An 8,842-nucleotide genomic window follows, 5' to 3' on the forward strand; every position below is an offset into this window, starting at 1 on the left:
CCACCTCCCTTTCCGGTCCAGATCTGATGGAATCTCTATCAGTTACCCTCACAGGCGTCTTGAGCTATTTCCATTTGGCAGCGATTCCCAAAGAGTCTGCATATAGTGGGCATTCTTCCTGCCCCTTTGCCCCTCCTCACTTCCATTTGTCTCTCCACCCAGGAGGCAGAAATCCATCCCTGTTCTGTGTGCATCACAACCGCCTTCACACGACCTGTCCAGTTGGGCAAGTCAACACTCCCAGGGCTGTCTTGCGGGGCACAGTTCCTCGCTCAGAACTGCCAGCAGCCTTCGCATCTCTGTGCCTGGCCGGGCCAGGGTTGTCTTTCTCCGTGGATGCCAGTCTGAGGAAGAGTACGTGGAGAAGCCGGGAATAGCCAGATGGTTCCAGCGCATCCATGAGCCGGGCTAATCAGCTGTGTGTTACTTGGCAACAGACACTAAACCAAATCCATTAGGTTTATGTTGGCCAGCTTCAGACCGTGAGCATATTGAAATTCCCCATGGCGTAGAGCAGGGCTGTAATTTCCAGTGGGAGTCGTGAGTGAACACCTCGCCGCCGCCGGGGGCACAGATTCCTTGGATGCTAGGTGCTGGATCTGAGGCAACTATGAGTAACAGGAAAGGCAAACGTGTGGGTCCTAGTCTGGTAGGAGGTCTGACAGCCCTTCTCAGGAGACATGATTGCTTTTGCTCTTGAGAAAGTGTTGATGTTCCCAGCAGACATCGAGCCCCAGGAGAGCTCTGGCAGGCTCTGCACCTGTGGCCAACAGTGGAAAGTCTTAGAGGATCGCTGGGGGTTAAGTGGTACCTTTCCAGAGAAGACCCTGGGAGAGGAGCCGGTTGTGTCTAGCCTTGGTTCCGCTCTTGGTCCCCTGAGAGGTTCAGCCTCCTTCCCGTTGACTCAAGTGGGGGCCCAGGTCAGAAAGAGGACCGAGGCGGAGACAGCGCAGTTGCCGGGATGGATGCTGCAGTGGGGTCCAGAGCGAGGGGCTCCCCCTGGGCCTGCTCTTCTTTGCCCTCCGAGCTCAGGGGCCTTCCTGCTGCAGTACGGACAACACTGCAGGCTGGTCCAGAGGGCACATTCATTTTCTCAAGGGACAGCAGAAGAGTTGGGTCCTGTTAAATCCTAAACCCCACTGTACCCCTCTACCACTTTCAGGGAATCACCATGTGTTGAGGACTGTCATCATGTTGCAACCCACAGACTATGAAACATCACAGCCTTGCCCTATGCTGCAGGGAGCATCAACTTTCTGCTCTGGGAAGAACCCAGGAAGAACTCGTCCCAGCGTCTTCTGTACTTTTTTTTACCCACGGCTGAGAGAAGAGTTGGGACTCTCCCTCCTCCCTTCCGTCTGCTCACTACCCCTCTCTTGGGGGCACTGTCCTCTGGCTCTGAGCCCTCCTGTGGTCCCCGCAACTCTAAGGAGGGATGGGTCAGCCAGGCCGGCTGTAAGAGCCCTTTGTCTCTGGATGCCGCTGTCTTCCTCCATCTCCCTTACTGCTTTGTGCCTCGGTCGGCTCAGGCTGCTGTGACAAAATACCATGTAGGCTGGGGGGCTTAAGCAACAGAAACGGATTTCCTCAGATCTCTGGGGGCAGGAAAGTCCAAGATCAAGGTCCGGCAGGGTCGGCTTCTGGTGAGGTGAGGACTGGTCTGCTTTCTCACGGTGTCCTCGTGTGGCAGACAGAGAGGGACATGCATTCTATCTGGTGTCTCTAATCCCACAGTCCCACTGTGAGGGCCTCCCCTCATGACCTAATCACCTCCCCAAAGCCTCACCTCCAAATACCATCACGTGGTGATGGGGCGGGGGAGTTGGTTTAGGGCTTCAACATATGAATTTGGGGTGGAGGACACACATTATGCCCCACCCACCAAATAATACTTTGCTATCCATCGTTTGAAAATCTGGGTGGGGTTGAAGCACCATTATCTTTTGTGTGTGTGTGTGTGTGTGTGTGTGTGTGTGTGGTACACGGGCCTCTCACTGCTGTGGCCTCTCCCGTTGCGGAGCACAGGCTCCGGACGCGCAGGCTCAGCGGCCATGGCTCACGGGCCCAGCCGCTCCGTGGCATGTGGGATCTTCCCGGACCGGGGCATGAACCCGTGTCCCCTGCATCGGCAGGCGGACTCCCAACCACTGCGCCACCAGGGAAGCCCCCATTATCTATTTTTAATGTGGTTGGTCTTCCACCCCACCTGTAAACATGAAACTTTTAGACTCTTCTCAAGAAATACAGGAAACACACCTGAAATGGGATGATTCTTGGTTAAGAGAAGCACTGATGTGTCCTGTAAACCCAGGGCAGAGTCCCACTGCCCGCGCTGGGCTGCCAGCCCTCCCTCACCGCTCATCAGCCTTGCACTTCTGCTGCTGATGTTAGAGACAACCAGAGCGCTGGGACAATGAGAAAGAGGATCACGGAAAAGTTGGGTCTCCCACTCTGGTATTCAGACAACTGAAAGAATTTTCTAAATGAGAACCTTTACACATCTAAAGTCTTCAGTCTTTAAGGAGAAGCATAGGCAACTCTCTGTTGCACTTTTCTTTGGGAATTCATCTTTTCCCGTAATTTATTTTTTTCTATTCAGTAGAATAGCCGTGGGTTTCTACATTCCCAATTCTAGAATATATTTGTTGTGAATGGGGATAGTCTCTTATTTTGTGTTTAATGTCTTTCTTTTGTCAGGAAGGTAATGCAGTCTCACTCAGTCCCTTAGTTTGTGATTTGTGGCTTGAAATCCCAGATGGAAGGAAGTGATTGACAAGGGAGCCCTACTTTGTGTGAGGGTTAGAGGTGTGGTCCTGTACAGCAGCCTCAGGCATGGTTGAGAAGCCGGAGCCTGAACAGGCTACCCTGCGAGGTGGTGAGCTCCCTGCTTGTGGGAATATTCAATCACTCGGAAGCATCCATGACAGTTACTTGGAATGGATGCTGTAGTCCTGGTTCTTGAATTAGCTGGGAGTTGGGAATAAAATGACCTCTGAGACTCCACCCATTCTAAAATACCACATTTCCCTGATGCCACACAGCAGAGCTATGCACACGGAGAAGCATGAGCCATAGGAGCTCTGTACAGAGGAAGACTGTTTCCCACAAGCAAAAAGAAAGTGGAGTGATTAACTCCTATCTGTACCCTGTCTTAACTTTCATATTTGCTGGCTTCCCCGTGTGACCATCTCATTATACCTATTTTCATCATCTATGCAGAATGTGGATCATTTTTAATTTAATATTTACCTTATAAAAGCAATAAAACAGCAAAAAAGTGGTAAGGGAAAATTATCAAAAAGCTCCTTAGGGCTTCCCTGGTGGCGCAGTGATTGGGAGTCCGCCTGCCAATGCAGGGGACACGGGTTCGTGCCCCGGTCCGGGAAGATCCCACATGCCGCAGAGCGGCTGGGCCCGTGAGCCATGGCCGCTGAGCCTGCGCGTCTGGAGCCTGCGCTCCGCAATGGGAGAGGCCACGGCAGTGAGAGGCCCGCGTACAGCAAAAAAAAAAAAAAAAAAAAAAAAGCTAATTACTTCATCATAACACTTGTTGTCTTGAAATGGTCCTTTTCATCTTAATATGACTTAGTTAATCATAGTGCATAGATGGTATTGTGTCCTTTTATTTGAAATATTCAAGTGTTTTTTTTCATGTTGCTACATAGTCTTTGGAATTATAATAATAATAATTGATCAGATTATCCTATGAGATGAATATAACATAATGCATATTATTATCCTGGTTGAACATTTATGTGGTTGTCCGGTTTTTCAACGTTGTAAATAATGCTGCAGCCAATCTTCTTGCCCATTATTTTGAATTATTTCTTAGAATTAGAGATGTTATGTTTGAGAACTAGGTCAAAACATAGGAGCATTTTTATGGCTTTTGATAGGTAGTGTCAAATTGCTTCCAAAGGCCAAGACTATTTCGGTTTATATTACCCCACTGATTTCACCTCACCTAACCAGCAAGGGATATTTTCATTTCAAAATTGCTTGGTAACTTTTTCTGGTTTACATTTCTTTTAATACAAAGTTGCATATTTTTATTTTTGGGCATGAGGTGCATTGTTTGAAAAATCTCTGTGGTGTCCTTTGCCCATTTATCGTATGAGATCTTGATATTGTCCTTACCAAGTTTTGTGAAATACATGTGTGACTTGATTTTTCCAAATAACGATATTAACTTTTTACTGAACATATATTTTCCTAGTTTGCCTTTTTTTTTTGCGGCACGCGGGCCTCTCACTGCTGTGGCCTCTCCCATTGCGGAGCGCAGGCTCCGGATGCGCAGGCTCAGCGACCGTGGCTCACGGGCCCAGCCGCTCCGTGGCATGGCATGTGGGATCTTCCCAGCCCGGGGCACGAACCCGTGTTCCCTGCATCGGCAGGCGGACTCTCAACCACCGCGCCACCAGGGGAGCCCCCTAGTTTGCCTTTTTAATTTATACTATGGCTTTTACACACAAAACTATCTCATTTTTGTAGTGAAATAGTTTAATAATTTTGTGGTTTCTGTCTGCTGGTTCTAGAATGTCAGCCCTGCTCTAGGAAATATTCAGTTTTATTCTTGATTATTATTATGATTATTGTGATTTTTTTTTTTTTTCCCCGGTACGCAGGGCTCTCACTGTTGTGGCCTCTCCCGTTGCGGAGCACAGGCCCCGGAGGCACAGGCTCAGCAGCCATGGCTCACGGGCCCAGCCACTCCGCAGCATGTGGGATCTTCCCAGACCGGGGCACGAACCCGCGTCCCCTGCATCGGCAGGCGGACTCTCAACCACTGTGCCACCAGGGAAGCCCTATTACTGTGATTTTTATCTTTAAAAGAGATATTTGAGTAATCCATCTGAAATTTATTCTGGTGTGAGGTATATCAAATTGGTCACATTTTCCCTTTTTTAAAAAAATTAACTAAATTCAATACCGTTTATTGAGAAATCTTTCTTTTTTCCACAATCTCCTTTATTATATTAACTTTCTATACACCAACACACATATAATAGGATTCTGGGTACCTACTTAATTTCGGTTTGTTCTTGTGCTAGTGCCACAGTTTTAAGTATTATTGTCATACAGTGTTTTAATTCAAGGACTTGTTCCTCCTGACTATTTTAATTCTCATTTTTAAAAAATCATTACCAATTTTATTCTTCAAGATTAATTTTAGATCCATTTTCTCAACTTCCAGAAAACCTCTGAATTTTTATCTGCACCCAGTTGGCAGTAATAATTTGTTTACTCAGTCCATACATTAATTGGTGGATAATTGATTTCTTTACAATATTGAATCATATAGTAAATCTTCCCTGTTTCAAAAAAGTCAGGAGGCACACCTGAAGCCAAGACACAAGGGAATGGGCACAGATGGCCTGGCCAGGAGTCTGTGACTGCCGAGGTGGGGGGGTGAGTGTTCTCGCTGGGTGTTCCCAGGTTGGGCCATGCATGCCCACCTGCTGACTTGTCTGCCTGAGGGAGTCCAGGTGAGGCACCAGTGATGAGAGTGGAGGGGTCAGGACACCCGGGTTCTAGCCTCATCCGCAGAGGTCCCTTCCAGCTCTGAAATCCTCCTCATCTCTGCTTTATGTCAGGGAAGACACCAGGCGCAGGAAGGCAGAGACCCTTCCTAATCCATCCTGCACCCAGCCCAGTGCCTCCCCTCACTCATGTCCCATCCCTGCATGAAGAGGAGGGAAGGAAGGAATTGTATTGCCCCAGTTTATAGAAGAGTTTTGTCCTGGCCCATGTGTTTGGAGCATCCTCTCCCAGCCTTGAGTGTAAACAGAAACCACGAGGGAGCATGTTAAGCTGCAGCTCTGAGTTCACAGGTCTGGGTGGTGGCGATGCCCTTAGTCTGCAGAGAGCACTTTGAGTAGTGAAGTTCTAGAACACCAATCTAGATGAGACTTCTCGGCTGAAAAAGAAGGGAGGGGGTAGCGGGAAGGGGGCCTGGAGTCCTAGTCCCAATTTTGCTTTAAAAGGATGGGTTTAGGGACTTCCCTGGTGGCGCAGTGGTTAAGAATCCTCCTGCCAGTGCAGGAGACACGGGTTCAAGCCCTGGTCCAGGAAGATCCCACATGCCACGGAGCAACTAAGCCCGTGCGCCACAACTACTGAGTCTGCGCTCTAGAGCCCACGAGCCACAACTACTGAAGCCCGCATGCCTACTAGAGTCCATGTTCCACGACAAGAGAAGCCACCGCAATGAGAAGCCCGCACACCGCAACGGAGAGTAGCCCCCTCTCGCCACAACTAGAGAAAACCCACGCACAGCAATGAAGGCCCAACGCAGCCAAAAATAAATAAATAAATAAATTTATTAAAAAAAAAAAATACTGCGTAGACAAGAGACTTTGAAACAAAACCGTTGGATACATTGTAGGAATGGTGAGGTTGTGGGTGAAGGAATGGTGAGGTTGTGGGTGACTTTCTTCTACATGTTTGTTGCTTTCAAGTGTTTGCAAAGAATACAAACTCTAAAGAACTGTCAGTGAAGGAAAAACAAAAACAGTTCTTGGTCTCATGGCCACAGGGGCTGGCTAGACCACACCACTCATTGTCCCTTCCCTGAGTGACTGCACTTCCTAGGTAAGGTTGCTCTCTGGCTGGGGGTTTTCAAAATGTTTTCCAACAGCCTGCATGAATTTGCTCTTGTTTAGAAGCATTTGAGGCTGTACCCACAGCGCAGAGGGTGAAGTGTGACAAGCTGCCCACCTCTGGTGCAGATACTGCCTTTATGGGCTGCAAGAAAATCCGTCGTCCCCCATCAGGGTTAACCCACAGCCTGGCCAGATGACCAGCGATGCCCTCCACCCACCTCCCCGCCCCCGAAAGCTTGCTCAGGAAAATCTCGGAGTTAAAAGTTTGCCTTTCTTACTGGAAGAATTTTTATTAGGCCAAAGCGTTGACAAGTTTGTCATTCCCAGAATCTAACACCCTCCTCCGACTCCCTTCGATTTTTAGTACTTTTTCCCTCCTCATTTCTAAAGGGGGTGAAAAACTGTCTCGAACAGGCAGAAAGTTTTATCCAAGGTGTTTGGCAGTGACTCCACGTGCTGGGAGAGATTTATGTCTCCGTTCTCTGGCACTGCCTCGTGTGAGCTCACTTAAAACAACCGAATAAATGAGTTCACTTTATCCCGTCCAAATGGAAACGAGGGCGGCATGGTACCCAGCTGGGGTCCTCGGGGACCCTGAGGCAATGTTCCTGTCTCAGTCGCTTGTGCTGAGCTCAGCTGTTTTTATGTCTGTCTGAGATCATTAAAACGAGGAGGGCAGGGAGCAGAAAAACCCGTGGAATTGGTGGTAGGATGGGAACACCACTTGGAGTCTGGAGGTCTCAGCCGAAAGCATGAAACCAGGGGGTTCGTTTAAGTGGCTGCCTCTCACCATCTGGTTTGGCCTGAGCTCCCTGAAGGGCGTCCCCCCGGAGAGGTTTCTTCGTGCCGATGGTCAGAAGAATATTGGTTTTCCTGTCTCATTGTCATATTCTTTTCTTTCCCGCGGCCCTACTACCATGAAGACCAGGGCCTTGTTCCTCTAGAAACTCCAGGATTTTCTGGGCCAGGCCCAGGTCCTTCCCTCTCACATGGGTTGGGGCTCAGGGTTCACCAAGCCGCTGTGTTATTAGCCTGAGGCAGCGTGATCAGAAACATCAGAGCTTCCCCGAAGGGAAGGACTGTGGAGCCGAGGGAAGCTGCGTCTGCCCATCCAGGAGAGGCTGCCTGACCCTCCAGGATCCCCTAGGCTAGGGCTTCTTCCTCCTTCCAGAGTCCTGGGCTGCAGCCGAAGGGAGGGATGGCTTCTGTCTTAGGGTGGGGACCAGGACTGTAATAACCCCTACAATTTCTCAGCGTTTGAAGATGACAGAGCACGTCTCCTAGACTGTAAGCAACCTCAGGTTGGGGATTGTGCCTGCCTCCTTAGGAAGAAGAAGGGAGGGAGGGAGGGAGAAAGCAAATCGGTCCTCACTAGTCCTGGGACACTCCCAAGGAAACTTAAGGATGCCATTTGATAGATGCAGAAGGTGAGAGGTCGTGGTTTCCATCCTGCAGCAGAGCTGGGGTTGGACTTCAGGCCTGTCTGAATCCTTGTTCTTTGCCCTTCCCCTTCATCAGTATTGCCCAGACTTCAATCACTCTTTGCCTTCACCTTCTCTGCCAATCTTCACACTACATAGATGTGTAAATATATCCTTAAATCAATTTATTTTTACTTAAAAATATAACTAGTTTGACATGCTGGTTATATTTTCTAACATGCATTAAAGCATGAGGAGATAATAATTGTCATCCATGGATTGCCTTGCAAGCCGCCCAGAGCCGCTCCCATGATACCAGAGCCGTGGTTCTCAGTGTGGTCCCCAGACTGGCAGCATCAGCATCTCCTGAGAACTTCTTAGAAATCCGAATTCTCAGGTCCTACCACAGACCTCCTGCGTCAGAAACTCGGGGGTTGGGGCTCAGCAAGCTCTATTTTTCAAACCCTCCAGGTGATTCTGATGCCTCCTAAAGTTCGGGGACCATTGCACTGGAGTGTTGGACCACTCAGGAGTGTCCTGGTTGAATCACCTTTGGCCCCCCTTACTGGATCCTCACGGTGTCCCCATGACCACAGAGCATACGAAAACAGTGAGTGAAGCACCACATAAATGTTAAATCATTAGTTAGGAAAGACAAGAAGATGAGCAGACCAGGGCCCCTTAAAGAATTTATCCAGCCCTGCATCCCTTTCTCCCCTCAGCTTGAGAATACCCGCATCTGCCCCAGGCTGGCTGAAGACTCCCTTGGGCCCTTCTCAGCTCCCCAGGCTCCTGCCCCTCTCATCTCCTCGCTCAGAA

The sequence above is a fragment of the Mesoplodon densirostris genome, chromosome 7 (assembly GCF_025265405.1).
Source record: "Mesoplodon densirostris isolate mMesDen1 chromosome 7, mMesDen1 primary haplotype, whole genome shotgun sequence".
In the NCBI taxonomy this organism is placed as follows: domain Eukaryota; kingdom Metazoa; phylum Chordata; class Mammalia; order Artiodactyla; family Ziphiidae; genus Mesoplodon; species Mesoplodon densirostris.